This window comes from Spermophilus citellus (genome assembly GCF_964194105.1).
Source record: "Spermophilus citellus genome assembly, chromosome: 10".
NCBI lineage: Eukaryota > Metazoa > Chordata > Mammalia > Rodentia > Sciuridae > Spermophilus > Spermophilus citellus.
The window spans coordinates 93,563,561-93,581,624 of NC_138197.1; the positions used below are offsets into that span (position 1 = coordinate 93,563,561).

At 31.8% G+C, this 18,064-nt stretch overlaps 1 long non-coding RNA gene across 1 annotated transcript in view; it reads left to right on the plus strand.

Annotated features, from left to right (window-relative positions):
• LOC308657723 overlaps positions 1-18,064 on the plus strand; it is a 116,697-nt gene that overhangs the window by 64,522 nt on the left and 34,111 nt on the right. The window contains exon 3 of the long non-coding RNA XR_014024042.1: positions 12,735-12,860. This is a non-coding gene — a long non-coding RNA (uncharacterized lncRNA). The remainder of the gene's footprint in view (positions 1-12,734; positions 12,861-18,064) is intronic.

Sequence of the window (18,064 nt, forward strand, 5' to 3'; positions counted from 1 at the left end):
CCAGAACGTATGTAGAGGCCGGTGAAGAATTGCTGTTTGAATCTACAAAGCTGTGAGTGGCTCGTGATCTTGTGCCCAGCCAAGACTGTGGCAATATATACTATTTGTTGACACAGAATTTATTTCTTCATATTATGGATGGAAGAATAGAAATGGATGATTCAGGTGCTTTTTTATCTCACTAGGCTTTAGATTTAATCTAAGAAGACCGCTTTGTTAATCTCCAATTCACGACATTGTGAAATTGCTTATAAGGGTATCTTTCAATTTTAATCACTTCCCATTGTAAAAAGGCTCACACATTTAGCAAAAAGACCAGTGACATGTTATATTTTTGAGTTTCCCAATGAATACATTTCTAAAACAAATGTACCATTCATATTGAATTGCAAAGCTATAATGCTGATTTATTATGTGTAGTTTAAAATGAAGAAATAATAAAATTACATTAAAAGTGATTGACAGTTTTGCTAAATAGTTACTAATAGGAAGGAAATATATTTGCTTCTTTGACTTGACAAAATATGTTTTCAATAGCACTGTGCTTGACAAAATTCTTGTAACTTGCTGTAAATGTCTCTGTCCACTTTCTAGATTCTCAGCTCATTCTCTTCTCCCTTTGTCATAGGTCACTGGACACAATGTACTTGAAACCTATATTTATGTGAAAAGATGTTCTATAACACATCAACACATAGTATATATATTTATTTTGATCCACAAAGGACAAAAGATTTTTGATGGAAATAATAAAAAGTGCATATATATATAAAAATAATGTAAGTAATACACAGAAAAATTTTCAGACTTTTCCCCATAATTTAATCTTCTTTTGTTTCTCAAAGCTACTAGGTACAAATTATATTTTTCTCTACATTGAATAAAGCTAACTGTTGATGGCCACTCACAAAATTATAGTAATTTAACCAAAACATTATAAGAATTCTGTGATTTGGAATCCTCTTCATAGTTTCTTGCCTTTAATTTGGATGCATACTAAAGCTAATGATTTTCTGAGAAAAAAATTGCCAAAGAATGATAGCATGATAGCTAGCACTTTTGAGCACTTGATATAGTTCCAGAAATTTGACCCAGATCATAGGAATTAGTATTATCTCACATTTAATGTACAAAACATTGCATGTTAGGCATTATTATCCCCATTGTATAGATGATGAAAATGAAGCATAAAGATAAATAATTATCTCCAGACTATATAGCCACCAAATGATAGATCTAAGGGTCTAGATTACATTGTCCAATGCTAAAAACTCAAGAAATGATTTAAAATCAAGAGATAATTTAAAGCATATTAATAACTAAGATTAACTAATAATTTCTTCCAATTAAAAAGAAATATGTGTTATCATAAATGGTTATAAAATAAAGAAAAATTATCAGCCATAATTTAATAATCCAAGATCAAACAATATATGCTTTCTGATTTTTTATTTTACATTTTTTTTATTTTTATAAAATTTTTAAATTTAGATTTTAGAAATTGACATATAAAATAAAAAATTATAAATATTTATGAGTACTCATTTGATGTTTTGATATATGTGTGCATTGTGCAGTGTTTGAGTCAGAGTAAATAATCTGTCTCCTCAAACACCATTTTGTTGAGAAAGAGCATTCAAAATTCTATCTTCTAGATTTTTTAAATATACAGAACATTAACTTTACCTAGAGTCACTGTACTGTTCAATAGCACACGGGAACTTCCTATTCCTATCTGTAGCTTAGTACCTTTAATCTACCTTTGCATACCTTTCCCTCTTTCCTTTTCTTCACAGCCTCTGGTATTCACCATTCTATTCTCAACTTCTATGAGTTCAACTTTTTATATTCCACTTATGAATGAAATCATGCTGTCTTCATCTTTCTATGACTGGCTTGTATCACTTACCAGTGATTTTCAGTTCCACCTATGTATCCTAAATGTTAGATTCCATTCTTTGTATCAAAGAATAGTATTCCATTGTGTATCTATACCTCATTTTCTTTATCTGTTCATCAGTTGATGGTCATTTAGACTGTTCCCATTTCTTTGCTATTGTGTTTAATGCAATGGTAAAGGTGAGAGCACATTTTTTTTTTTTTTGTCTTTTGAACATAGCTATTTCATTTCCTTTGGTTATATATCCAGACAGAAGATCGGTAATTAATGTTATTCTATTTTTATTCTTTGAGGGTCTTCTATATTGTTTTCCACAATGGCTGTATTAATTTACATTCCCAACAACAGGAAATGCAAGGCCTCCTTTCTCTGAATCTTTACCAACACTTGTTTTCATTTTGTTTTTATAATAGTCATATTTACTGAAGTGAAGTGATATTTCATTGAGATTTTGATTTACCTTTCCCTGATAATTAGTGATGTTGAACTCATTTTTATATTACTCTTGATAATTTGTATGTCTTCTTTTGAAAAATGTCCAATTGGGACTATTGCCCATTTTAAAATTAGATTATGTGTTTTGCTATTAGGTTGTTTAAGTTACTTATATATTTGAAATATTAACCCCTTATCAGCTGCACAGTTATAAATACTTTAAAGGTTATCTCTGCAATCTGTTGATTGTTTCATTTCTTGTGTTTTGGTGTTCTTATCCAAAGATCCTTGCCTATTCCAACATCCAGAGGAATTTCTCCTACATTTTCTTCTAATACTTTCATAGTTACAGGTTTTAGATTTGGATCTTTAGCCTATTTTCAGTTGATTTTTTTAACAGTGAGAGATAAGGTGTAATTTCATACTTCTGCATGTGAATAGACAATTTTGCCAACATCACTTATTGAAAAGATTATCCTTTCACCAATGTATATTATTGGCACCTGGGACAAATAAAGTTAGCTATAGATGCATGGGTTTACTTTTAGACTTTCTATTCTGTTTCATTTGTCTAGGAGACTGTTTTCATGCCAATACCATTCTGTTTTGATTACTAGTACTCTGTAGCATATTTAGAATCTGGCAGTATAATGTCCCCTGCTTCGTTCTTTTTGCTTAAGAAGCATTTCTGTGCTTTCACATGAATTTTATGATTGTTTTTTCTAGATATATGAAGAATGTCTTGGTGCTATGAGAGGGATTGCATTGAATCTGTAAATAGCATTGTAAATAGCATTGGTGGTATGGACATTTTAATAATATTGATCCTTTAATCCACAAACATATTTATTTCTATTTTTTTAGATTCTTCTTTTTCAACTTCTCTTAAATTTCTTTCAAGAATGTTTTATACCATCAATTATAGAGTATTGTCACCTCTTTGAAAATTTTATTTCTTTTGAGAAATATCCATTTGTGACTTTTTGCTTTTTTGTTTGTTCTGGGCTTTTTTTTTTTTTTTTTTTTTTTTGGTAGATTGATTGCTTTCTTCATCTAAATTTCAGATAACTAGCATTTAGCGTATAGCAGCATGACTGATTCCTTATATGCCAATTTTGTACACTAAAACTTTGCTGAATTCATTTATTGATTTCAACAGATTTTGTTTGTGAAATCTTTGAAGTTTCCTACATTTAAGATCATGTCATTTGCAAACACTGACAATTTGAATTTTTTTCTTCTAAGATTTCATATTGTCAGCATATATTTGTTCATAATAGTCTCTACTGATCCTTTTGTACTTCTTGTTTTCTTTTTTTAAAAAAACTTCATTTTGTTAATCTTTGGCATTTTTATCTTTATTTTATTATTTTATTTTATGTCTTTTATTTCCTTTATTTTTATGAAGGCAAAATGAGTACATAGTGAGTAGTTGAGGTTGTTATGAATACCAGCTATTAGCAATGTGACCAAGTACACAAATGAGGAGGCCAAAAGTTGTGATAAGTGCTTCCTCCTTATTTTGTTATGAATGCATTTATGTAAGTTCATGTGTATTTATATGTGTGAATATGCATATGTAGATATCTTATTTATTTTAGCTTATTCCCTTATCCATTAACATAAAATATATTGATTGTAATTATATTTAAATATTATCAATTCTGTATGATCATATCTAAGATATTTGGATAAGAGTAAACATTACAACAGAAGTTTGCCTACTTTTCTGAAGAAGGGACTAGTGGCCTTGCAAGATAGATACCATGTTATGTGCAATTATGATTTTGCTAGTGTATTCATTTGGAGGTTGAGTATAGTATAGAGAGATTTGGATATGGGCCACATTGACAAAGAATGGACATTTGGTGGTTAATTTTATGCACCTATTTTGACTGAGCTAAGGGATGCATTGATTATAATATCCACTTTTTATTTATAATATTATATAATAAATATATAATCTTTATGGTATATATATTTTTGAACACACACACACACACACACACATCTCCTTTTAGGTTTGTTTCTCTGGAAAACTCTAATACAAACAAGTTTCTCTCTCTCTCTCTCTCTCTCTCTCTCTCAATCTCGTGCACTAAATTGATAGAGTTGAGAATGCAATTTGTCTGTTAGTGGGAAATTATGGGTCCAGGTTGGCAAGGGCAAATGGATAACAGACCAGGAAGTCAACTGGGATGTAATTAATTGCAGTCATGAAACTTAGGGTTCAACCTGATGATCATTCAGTTATGTACTAAAGAGAAAGAGAGAAGATGAAAAAAGAGAGAAGATGAAAACAAATTGATTCTGTCCCAGATAGCTAGCAAAAAAAGGTAATTATGTCTTAATCTGCTAAGACAAAAATTCATGAAAAATCATATTAATGAAAATGGTGAATATGCATTTTATTAGTAAATTTTACTTGAAATTATTTTTGCAAGTTATGAAAGGATAATTTATTAGTGTTCTTCATGGTTCAGGTCTATAGGAGTTTCCTTTTACATTCATGAAATAATATTTTTTAAATGGCTAATTAGGTCATCAAAGGCCGTCCTACTATACTCAAGCTACTGGGATAGATAAATCTTAACCATGTATTTCTACAAAACATAGCAGTGATTAAGGTTAGGATCTGGAATGTCTCCCCAAAAGCTCAAGTTTTGAAAGCATGATCTCCAATAAAGGAAGGTTCACAGGTGGAGCTTGTGGGCAATGATTAAGGCTCTTACCTCATCAGTGGATTAATCTATTTGCTGAATTAATCTATTAATAGCTGAATGGATACTGGGTAGTAATTGCAGGCAGGTCAAGCATAGATGAAGAAGTAGGTCACTGGTAGCATGATCTTGGACCATATTTGTCTTGGATCCTTCCTTTCACTCTCTGCTTCACAGCTGCCCGTGAGCTGAATGACTTTCATCACCATGCCCTTCAGCCAAGATGTTCCGCCTAACTTCAGGTCCAGAGCAATGGAGATGGCCAGGCATGAACTGAGACCTCTGAGGCCATGAGCCAGAACATACTTTTCTTCCTCTTGGTTGCTCTTGTCAGTTATATTTGTCACAGTGATGAAAATGTGACTAATACAAGTCCCCATCCACTGAGTGACTTCAGAGCCCCTTCTGCAACCCAGTCCAACTGCTACATTTACAGTGAGTGATACCTCTGACATGTGATGAACAAGATCAGAGGCAATTCTAGTGCTTATCTAGCAGCTTAGTCTAAGCACAGACATTGGCCTGTAGTTTTGGATAGCAGAAGCTAGGCATCTATCCCACACAAATTGGGAGCAAAGGTAGAAGCCAAGCCAACTAGAGAACACAGAAGTTAACTCCACTGAGACATTTGGAATCATAGGCCAAACTAAGTAGTGAAAGGGTATTCTGCCAAAGAACACCTATAAAAACCAGAAAACGTGGCTGCAAGTGTGCCAAGACCAACATAAGGACATAAATATTACAAAGACTCATGAAATCTCAATGCCTTCAAAAAACACCAGCAAATATCTGACAACGATCTTCAAGGAAAAGCAAATGAAAGACAAAAGAGAATTCAGAGTAATTCTCTTCAAAAAGTTCTATAAAATCTCTAAGAATATTAGCATAAAATTTTTTGCATGTTTGCTTGAAATATTTCCAAATAGACACGTTTTTTTGATATTTCTCTAAATGGGATGAAACTCCAATTTAACATAATCTCTCATCTTGTTTATCTCTTTGTCCTATTCCTTGGCAATCTTAAAAAAACTCTCAAACATGACCTTTAGATCAGTGATTTTATTTTCATAATGTAAATTTTACCCTTTATTGTTTTCATTATGTTTGTTGTATTCTTGTAACCTGTCATAATCATGTCAAATTTCTGTTTCAGGTCATTCCAAAAGCATTCTTCTTATCATGATAACTTTTTAATCTATCCTGTTTCATTTTTCCTAGTTATTTTGCTAGCATTTATAGATACAAAACTGTTCTGCAGAGAATGCAAATCATGTTCCTGTCAGTTTCTTCTAGATTCTGTAGTAAATTATTTTTACGTATATTCTCCTTTCATTTTTAATTTGTTTTTGTTTATTTCCTTTGCACCCTTATCTCCCACACCACAGTGTTTTCTCAAAGATTCATTCATTTCTTTCTTCCTTCCTCTCTTCCTCCCTCCCTCCCTCCCTCCCTTCCTTCCTTCCTTCCTTCCTTCCTTCCTTCCTTCCTTCCTTCCTTCCTTCCTTCATTCCTTTCTCTCATATTTTTCTATTGTCAGCATTACCATTAGGACACATGTACCCTTGTTCTAGGGTTATGTTCACTTGTTATTTTCTGGTATACAGGAACTCTGACTCAAGAAATATATAGGGACTTGCAAACATTACATTTCTCAGAAATATTACAATCCAAGATTTACCATGTCTGCTCTCTATCTATTCAACTTTTCTTATAATTTCTTATAATTACCTTTCCAGTATGTTTTCAACCACATATAAGGTAGTACATGCCTACTCACTTTCTGACAATTATTGTTCTGACAATTATTGTTCCTTCCTAGATATAATGAGACATTTGAATCAAGGGAGCTGATATGCCAGATCTTTTACTTATCTCAGAACAGGAAGACACCAATGGGATATATCGGCATACCAAATTAGTTATTTTTCTATGCATTAACAACAGGCTATCTGAAAAAGAGAAAAGAAAACAATCTCATTTAACAGTAGCTAAAAAATACTTTGGAATTAATTTTAACAAACAGGGTTAAAGACTTGTACACTAAAAATTTTAAAACATCAGGGAAATAAATTAAAGACACATAGATGAAAAACGACCCTCAAAAAATTGAAAGACATTTTAGTATTGTTAAAATGCTCATACTACACAAAGTGATCTGCAGATTTAGTATTGTTTATATATAAATTTCAATATCGTTTTCAACAGAAATAAAATTAACAATTCTTAAATTTGTATGGAGTCACAAAACACCAGAAAAGATCCTGAATATTCAAGACAAGCTTCAGTAAAAAGAACAAAGCTGGCAGCATCATTTTATCTAACTTCAAAATATACTATCAACTGTAGTAATCAAAACTGTATGGTATTGGAATAAAAGAGATTCATAGGCCAAAGGTACAGAATATAAAGCCAAGGGATAAATTCACATGTCTGTAGTAAATAAGGACATACTCTGGGGAAAGAACAGCCCCTTTAACAAATGATATTGGGACACCTATATATCCCGTCCAGAAGAGTGAAAGTACACCCAGTCCCAAACTAAATACAAAACTAAATTTAAAATTCATTAAGAACCTCCATTAAGACCTGAAACTATAAAACTACAAGAATAAAATAGGGTGAAAAGTGACATTGGTCTTGGGCAATGATTTTTTTGTATGTGTAAATGCAAAGCAGAGAAAAAAAATAGACAAGAAGACAAAACTTCTTCACAGTCAGGAAAAATTATAGGCTGATGACAATATTAACAAAATCAGAAATAATGTTTGAAAATTATACATCAGATAGGAGGTACATACTCAAATATATAGGGACCTCAAATAACTCAATAATAAGAAAATAGACCAATTTAAAAAATGATCATAAATCTATGGACATTTCTCAAGAGAAGATGCAGAAATGACCAGCAGATATAATAAAAGATGCTTCAAATAACTAATCACTGGGGAAATGCTGATTAAAACTACAAGGAGATGCGATCTCACAACTGTCCAAAAGTTCATTATCAAGAGACAAAAGATAATAAGATTGGACAAAGATGTGGAGGAAAGGTAGCCCTTGAATAATGATAATGAAAATGTAAGTTACTACAACCTATTAGCCAAAATAGAGTATCAATCTAAGAATCTGTCAATGGATAAATGGATAAAGAAAATATGGTACTTATATAAAATGTCATACTATTAAGCCATGAAAAAGTTGAAGATATGTCATTTGCTACAACATGACTGAATCTGGAGAACATTGTACTAAGTGAAATGAGCTAGGCACTGAAAGACAAATTTAACCTGATCTTACTTACATGTGGAATCTTTAAAATTGAACTCATTTATAATAGAATAATGGTGTTTACCAGGGGCTGAAGGGATGCGGGAGTTTAGAAATCTTTGATTGAAGGATACAAAATTTTAGTTTAGGAATAATGAGTTCAAGACATCATGGTAAATATACCTAATAACTCTGTTCTTAGGTATACATTCTATACCTAATGTACTCTGTTCTTAAAAATTATTACAAGGGATGATTTAAAATGTTTCATCACAAAAAAATATATAGGAAGAAATGTATAGATCAATTATCTTGTCTTCATCATTACAAAAAAATACATATTTAAAAACAGCCTTTTCTACATGATAAATACATGTAATGTTCATTAGTCAATGAAATAACTAATATTATATAAATAATAACAAGTGATACCTGCACAAATATGTGATTTTTACTAATCCCAATTCTATGAATCAAATGATGCACAGTAAACTATTCCTGAAATGAATTCCTATCTATATTTAAGGAATATATATTTTATAATTAACATCTTACATATATTTTGGTGAAAATAGTTGGCCAAACTATCATAATAAATATTCTGTGCCTAAAAGTTAAAGAAGATATTTCCAAATACTTTCTCTCATTTAGCTAATAGTATTTGGCATTAAGAGTACAGTAACTTAAAGTCTACCTAGATATTTTGGGGTATTTTGATAGTACATTTAAAGGGAGATATGAGCCAATTTTTTTGAATCAGTAATATGATCTTGACTTCTGAAATAGAGTACGTTAAATATGCCATAACTTTTTCATTAGTGAATTACATATATACATAATATTTGTGTAAATTCTGATATAATTGTACAATCATGGAATTTAATTTGTTCTATTTCAGTCTTGAGTATTTCCAGTTCTCCTCCTCCTCTCATCCTTGTTCTCTTTCCTCTACTATACTGATTTTTCACCATACATTTTTTTTTAAATTGGTGCACTAAGGATATACATAAAGGTGAAATTCACTGTGATATATTCATTTATGTACATAGGAAAGTTTGCTCAGATTCATTTCATTCTTTCTCCCTTTTCCCATCCCTCCTCCTTCTGCCTCAATCCCACTCCTCTACTTCACTAGTCTCTCTTCTATTTTTATGAGATTCCCCCAATCCCCTGCTTTATTTCACTTTTTTTTTTTTTTGGTCTATCTTGCACATATGAGAAAAGACATTCGATCCTTTACTTTCTGGATCTGACTTACTTCACTTAGCTGTATTCTCCAGTTCCATCCATTTACCAAAAACTGCCATAATTTTATTCTTCTTTATGGTTGAGTAAAACTCAATAGTGTACATATGCTACATTTTCTTTATCCACTCCTCTCTTAACAGGCATCTGGATTGGTCCCATAGCTTGGCTATTGTAAATTGCACTGCTGTGACTATTTCTGATTTCCTATAGTATGCTGATTTTAGTTCTTCTGAATAAATACTGAGTAATTAGACTACTGGATTATATAGGGGTTACATTCCTAGTTTCTTGAGGAATCTCTATATTGTTTTCCAGAATGGTTATTAATTTTAATAGTCTTATACAACAGTGTATGAGTGTACCTTTTTGCCCACATCCTCCCCAACACTTATTATTATTTGTATTCTTGACAATCGCCATTCTGATTGAAATGAGATGATATCTCAATGTAATTGTTGTTTTGCATTTTCCATTGATAGTTAGGGATGTTGAATGTTTTTTCATATTTTTTTGCCATTTGTATTTTATTCTTTTGATAAGTCTTGTTTTAATTCTTTCACATATTTATTAAATGAGTTATTTAGCTTTTTGGTGTTTACTTGTTTGAATTCTCCATATGTTCTAGATATTAATACCCTGTGTGAAAAGTAGGTGGCAAGGATCTCCCATTCTGTACACTCTCTCTTCTTGCTCTTAGTACACCATAACTTTTTCAAATGTATTATCAAGAGCACTTTTGAAAGTGCCTAAAAATGTTATGAAATTTAAGCTGTCAGGTAAATCTGCCATTCATGCTTATGGGCTGAGACCACAGAACATGTGAATACTATTGGAGTAACTTTGTTGATTTCAGGTTTCACTTCTGTAAGTGAAACTGTGTTTCCCAAGAAATGAGAATGTGTGTGTGTGTGTGTGTGTGTGTGTGTGTGTGTGTGACACAATGCATATATATCATTTATTACTTTAATCATGCTATTATATATATATATATACATACATATATATGTTTATAAAAATACAATTAAGTCTATATAAATAAAGTCAAACTGAACTTATAATACCTCTATGATACAACATTTTAATAGAGACAATGTTATTTATTCTCTCAAAATGTAGCTAATATATTAAAATGAAATACACTTTGTGGAACTTCTTTTAAATTAAGTCAGTAAAATAAGTGACTTTTGTTTTGCTAAAGTGAATGTACCTTAAGACACCAGATATCTAAAAGATAAAAGCATACATTTGTTGGGGCCTCCTAATTTATTGTGGCCATTACAAGAATACTCTGCAAATAGGCATTGTTTTATATTTATAAGTGATATGGATTTGTGGAATCCTCCTCCTAATTAATGTTAAAATCCTGACTCTCAAGGTCATAGTACTAGGAGATGAGACCTCTTAGGATTAGGCCCTGATGGCAGTGTTCTCATGAGATTGGTGCACCTATAAAAGAGGCCTGTGAGAGACCCTAACTAGCTGCACCATGGGAGGTTTCAGTGAGAAGACGGCGGTCTCTGTCTGTGAGGAAGCAGGGACTCACCAGATACCAAGTCTGTAGCATCTTGGTCTTGGAACTCACAGCCACTAAAATTATGAGAAATAAATATTTGTTATTTATAAGCCACCCAGTTTGTGATGTATTTGTTGCAACAGATTGAATAGACCAAGACAGTAAGGACAGTTTCCCCATTCTATTTGCAGAGATTTCAGGAAATGAAAGTCACCCCTGAGGCAATTATTTTCTTTGACAAGCTCAGAGCTGCTGACAGTCATTTCTATGAGCATTTATAACAGCACAGAATTGAAGACTTTAATGAAGACGTGTAAACTATAGTGGTTATGGAAATATTATATTGATATAAAATTCAATGAAATATAATATAAAAATTACTGTTGAAATTTGTTGATTCCTTCAACGACTAAACTCAGTTTCTCCAAACTTCATTTTCCTGAGTAATATGACAACCTGCCATAAATATCTTGATACTATGAACAGCCATTGCCTACAGAGGTGTTTGTTGTTGTTGTTGTTGTTGTTGTTGTTGTTGTTGTTATTTTAAGTTATTACTGGTTCTAACATTTCAGAAATTTTTTTAATAAGCAGAATAATAGCAAATATGACATTTGCTTTTAATATTGTACTAATAATCAGATTACAATACCTCTAAATTAATTCACTTCTTCTTTTCTTCTAAAATTGTATAAAATATGTTATTGAATGTGTTAAAGACAATATAATAATTATTTAGATACATAAAATGGTGTAGACCTTTATCTCTAGTCGTTTTATTCTATTTGAGGAAATATTAAATGCTCTTTGCTAAAGTTTGATTGAATAAATCATGTTATGTGGTAATTACAATGTCATTCTTAGTTCAGTACTTTGTACATAATGTCCCATAAATAACTATCAATTATTGAATAAAAATTTGTTAGTCACTTGAAACATTTCTATTCTAAATGTATTTTATCATATGTTAATTTATTTAATCATCATTAAAACTGAAATTCAATAAATTAAGCATCTTAGATCTTACTAAAGATGGCACCCCTCACAGTTGGAAAAAACTGAATTCCAGCTGATTCACTGACTACCACAAAAAGTATTATTTTTGCTTTGCCTTAGCTGACAGAAAGAACTATAATCATAATGCATGACAGCAGATGAAAAGTGATGTATGATGAATATAGGTGAGAGTGCTGTGGGGTACTAAGGAGAATGCATAAGGCTAAAGAATGCACAGAAGACTTTACAGAAGAGATGAAATTTGAATCAAATCTTCAAATAGGAGTAGGGTGTAGGCATGTTTAAGTGGTTTTGAAAGTCCAGTCAAAGTTAGTTTGAGCTAACTTTGAGAAACAATAGATATTATTTAAATATGAGCTGATTTAACTTTTCTTTTGAAATTCAAATAAAACTGAGCCAAATTCCATCCCAGGTATGATGATGGCTCTGCATGCACCCAATCTCTCTAGCTTTATTTTATGTTTATTCTCTCCTGGTGATGGTTAATGGCTGCCAGTATTCCAATTTAACCACTCGCTTAACTACCCTGATGGAAAAAAAGTCTTTCTTAATGAGTGAAAAATAAAAGCACTGAGTAAGAATTTCATTAACTTGACTTGGATAATATGCTGATCTCTTACATCTGTGTTAACAGAGTGAACTGTGGCTCTGAAAATCAAGCTGTTCTCCCAACAGTGTAACCAAGATTGAACTACAGCCACTAGGCAGATGTATTCTAGGAGTGGCAAATCCCAAATGAAACTTGGGACTGCCAATAAAGGTAAGTGAATTGTTTTATAATATACTGAAATAGATGTCCAGTGAATCCCTATTAGACACATTTTTTGTTTTAATTTTTTAATTTGATTTAATTAGTTACACAAGACAGTAGAATGCATTTATGCACTATGATATATCATACATAGATGAGATACAATTTATCATTTTTCTGAGTGTACACATTGCAGAATCATATTGGTCATGCAGTCTCATATATACATAAAGTAATAATATCGATTTCATTTTCTATCTTTCCTATCCCCACATCCCCTCCCTTTCCCTACCATCACTTCCCTCTACCTAATCTAAGGTAACACTATTCTTCCCTAGTGCCTGCTGCCTTATTGTGAATTAGCATCTGTATATTAGAGAAAACATTTGGCCTTTGGTTTTGCGGGATTGGCTTATTTCACTAAGCATGATATTCCCCAACTCCAACCATTTACTCACAAATTCCATAATTTTACTCTTCTTTAAAGCTGAGTAATATTCAATTGAATATATATATATATATATATATATATATATATATATATAATTTTCTTTATCTTCTCATCTATTGAGGGACACCTAGGTTGGTTTCATAGTCTAGCTATAGTGACTTGAGCTGCTATAAACATTGATGTAACTGTGTTACCATAGTACACTGATTTTAAGTCCTTTGGGTATAAACCAAGGAGTGGGATAGCTGGGTCAAATGGTGGTTCCATTCTCAATTTTCTGAGGAATCTCCATACTGCTTTCCATGGAGGTTGCACCAATTTGCAGTCCCACCAGCATGGTATGAGTGTACCTTTTTTCCCACATCCTCTCCAACATTTATTATTGCCTGTATTCTTGATGATTGCCATTCAGAGAGAAATGAAATGAAATTTTAGAGTAGTTTTGATTTGCATTTCTCTAATTGCAAGAGATGTTGAACACTGTTTCATATATTTGTTGATCAATAATATTTCTTCTTCTGTGGAGTGTCTGTTCAGTTCCTTAGATCATTTATTGATAGGGTTATTTGGGTTTTGTGTGTGTGTGTGTTAAGTTTTTTGAGTTCTTTATATATCCTAGAGATTAATGCTTTATTAGAGGTGGATGTGGCAAAGATATTCTCCCAATCTATAGGCTCTTTCCTCACTTTATCAATGGTTCCTTTGCTGAGAAAAAGCTTTTTAATTTGAATCCATCCCATTTATTAACTCTTGATTTTACTTCTTGAGCTTTAGGAGTCTTACTAAGGAAGTCAGATCCTAGGCCAACGTGGTGAATATTTGGGCCTATTTTTTCTTCTGTTAGATGCAGGGTCCCTGTTCTTGTGCTTAAATCTTTGATCCACTTTACTTGATTTTTGTGCAGGGTAAGAGATAGAGGTTTAATTTCATTTTGCTAAATATGGGTTTCTAGTTTTGCCAGCACCATTTATTGAATAGATTATCTTTTCTCCAGTGAATGTTTTTGGCACCTTTGTCTAGTATGAATATAACAATATTTATATGGATTTGTCTCTGTGTTCTCTATTCTGTACCATTGGTCTACATATCTATTTTAGTATCCATATCATGCTGTTTTTATTATTATTATAGCTCTGTAGTATAGTTTAAGGTCCGGTATTGTGATGACTCCTGCTTCACTTTTCTTGCTAAGGATTGGTTTAGCTATTCTGGGTCTCTTATTTTTCCAGATGAATTTTATGAATGATTTTTCTAATTCTATGGAGAATTTCATTGGAATTTTAATAGGAATTGCATTAAATCTGGATAATGCTTTTGGTAGTATGACCATTTTGACAATATTAATTCTGCCTATCCAAGAACATGGGAGATCTTTCCATCTTCTGAGGTTTTCTTCAATTTCTTTCTTTAGTGTTCTGTAGTTTTCATTGTAGAGGTCTTTCACCTCTTTTGTTAGATTGATTCCCAGGTATTTTATTCTTTTTGAGGCTATTGTGAATGGAGTAGTTTTCCTAATTTCTCTTTCAGTGGATTCTTCACTGACGTATAGGAATGTGTTTGATTTATGGATGTTGATTTTATATCCTGCTAGTTTGCTGAATTCATTTATTAGTTCTGGAAGTTTTTTGGCGGAATTTTTTGGATCTTCTAGATATAGAATCATGTCATCAGCAAATAGTGATAGTTTGAGTTCTTCTTTACCTATTTGTATCCCTTCAATTTCTTTCTTCTGTCTAATTGCTCTGGCTGGAATTTTAAGGATGATGTTGAATAGAAGTGGTGAAAGAGGATATCCTTGTCTTGTTCCAGATTTTAGTGGGAATGCTTTCAATTTTTCTCCATTTAGAATGGTGGTGGTCTTGGGTTAAGTATATATAGCTTTTACAATGTTGAGGTCTGTTCTTACTATCCCTAGTTTTTCTAGTGCTTTGAACATGAAGGTGCTATATTTTGTCAAATGCTTAATTTTCTGCATCTATTGAGATGATCACGATTCTTGTTTTTAAGTCTATTAATATGATGTATTATGTCTATTGATTTCCATATGTTGAACCAACCCTGCATCCCTGGGATTAATCCCACTTGATTGTGGTGCACTATCTTTTAAAATATGTTTTTGTGTGCAATTTGCCAGAATTTTATTGAGAATTTCTGCATCTAGGTTTCATCAGGGACATTGGTCTGAAGTTTTCTTTCCTTGATGGGTCTTTGCCTGGTTTTGGTATCAGCATGATATTAGCCTCATAGAATGAGTTTGGAGGAGTTCCCTCCTTTTCTATTTCATGGAATAGTTTTGAATAGTATTGATGCTAATTCTTCTTTGAAAGTCTTGTAGAACTCAGCTGAGAATCCATCTTGTCCTTAGCTTTTCTTAGTTGGTAGGGTTTTGATGGCATTTCCTATTTCATTACTTGAAAATTATCTATTTAAATCATGTATGACCTCCTCATTTAGTTTGAGTAGGTCACATGTCTCCAGAAATTTGTTGATTTTCTATTTATTAGAATGTACATTTTCAAAATAGTTTCTAATTATCGTCTATATTTCAGATGTGTCCATTTTGACCTTCTTCATCTTGTATTTTAGTAATTTGAGTTTTCTCTCTTTTTCTCTTTGTTAGCATGGCCAGGGGTTATCTGTTTTGTTTATTTAGAAAAAAAAAACTTTTTGTTTTGTCATTATTTTTTATTTGTCTCTTTTGTTTTCATTTCCTTGATTTCAGCTCTGATTTTATTTATTTCCTGTCTTCTTCTTTTGGTGTTGATTTGTTCTTCTTTTTCTAGGGCTTTGAGATTTAGTGTTAGGTCATTTATTTGTTGACTTTTTAATTATTTTAATGGATGCACTCAATTCAATACACTTTCCTGTTAGTACTGCCTTTATAGTGTTCTGGAGATTTTGATAATTTAGGCTTGATAGATATATATAGTATGTTTCATCCATCAACAAGCAAATATACTTTCCTCTCAGAAGCAATGGCTCCATCTCTAAAACAGACCATATTTTATGCCACAAAAGCAACTCATATTAAAAACAAAAAGCAGAGATAATACCCTGCATTCTATCAGGCCATAATAAAATGAAATTAGACACATATTTTAACCAAAGAAAAGATTAGCACAGATATTCATAATTATAGGTTAAAGCCTTAAATTTTGGCACCGTGAAATTAGCAGTTAGTAGTTAGGTAGTGGAAAGTTGTTCAACATTTATTTTAACTAGAGGATGATATTATAAATAATTAGCCCAGATAGATTAATTGGGCAGAGTTTAAACAGTGTATGCAAGGGACGAAGAATAGGAAAACATCTTTGTGGAAAAAAAAATTGAGATGATCTTCAGGGAAATGTACTTGGGGATAGGGAAATAGAAGACATGATATGGAAAAGTCATCTTAACTTGGTAACCAGTTAGTATTGGTAGCCAGAAAGAGAAGGTGTTTTTCTGTTTGTTTTTATTGGTTTTTTTTCCTAATGTAAGAAATTTAAACTTGAATGTTCCTGATTTTGTTGAGCTACTTATATCTTCACTTTATACACTGAAATTGGACTCAAAATTATGAGTTCTTGGGCTGGGGATGTGGCTCAAGCGGTAGCGCGCTCGCCTGGCATGCGTGCGGCCTGGGTTCGAGCCTCAGCACCACATACAAACAAAGATGTTGTGTCCGCCGAGAACTAAAAAATAAACATTAAAAAAAAATTTCTCTCTCTCTCTCTCTCTCTCTCTCTCTCTCTCTCTCTCTCTCTCTCACTCTTAAAAAAAAAAGAAAAAAAATTATGAGTTCTTTTTTGTTGTGTTGTGTTGTGTTGTAAGTGTCTATGGAGCATGTAAATTGATATTCTCGACAATATTTACATGACTAAATAAGCAACTCAGAGAGAAGCCTGAGATAAATACTGGTCTGGGAATCATTAGCACTGGTTAGTAGTTGAAATCTTGGTTATTTTTGTAATGTGCACAATGAGGAAAACGCAAAATTCTGAGGAAAAGTAACATGTCAGGAGAAGAAAGTAAAAGCAATAATTCTAAGGAAATAAAGAAAAATGAAAAGAAACATGGAATAGTATTGGCCCTGAAGCCAAGAGAAGAGACTCTTTTTTTTTTTTAGAGAAAATCAAACCAAGAGTACAAAAACAGAAATAAAATGAGATAAATATAAAACATTTTATATTGTTTTAATGTTTACTTTTATTGACTTTGCTTATATTTTTACCAGCTGAATCTATCAATTACTGAGGGATTAAGTCCCCAGTTATAATTTTGGATTTGTCTATTTTTCTGTGCAGTTCTGTCCATTTTGACAATCTATTATCTGGTATAAACAACATAAGGATTATTTTTTTTTAAAGAAATGACTGGTGCATAATTATGTAATGCCCCTTTTTTTCCATACCTGATAATTTTCCTTATTCTGAAGTCTGCTTCATCTGAAATTATATAGTTACTGGAAATTTTGTATGATTAGCTCCAGCATGGTATGTTATTTTTCATGACTTTCCTTTCTTATTTTTAAATTTAAATATCTGCACACACACACACACACACACACACACACACACACACTGAGTTGCACATGAACATAATAACTTTATATATGAACATATATGAACTTTATATATGAACACTGAGTATATATATATACTTTATATATGAACACTGAGTTGTACATGAACATAATAACTATATATATATTTATATATATATTAATAAGCATATATATGCTTATTAATTTTTTATGTGGTGCTGAGTATTAAACCCAGCG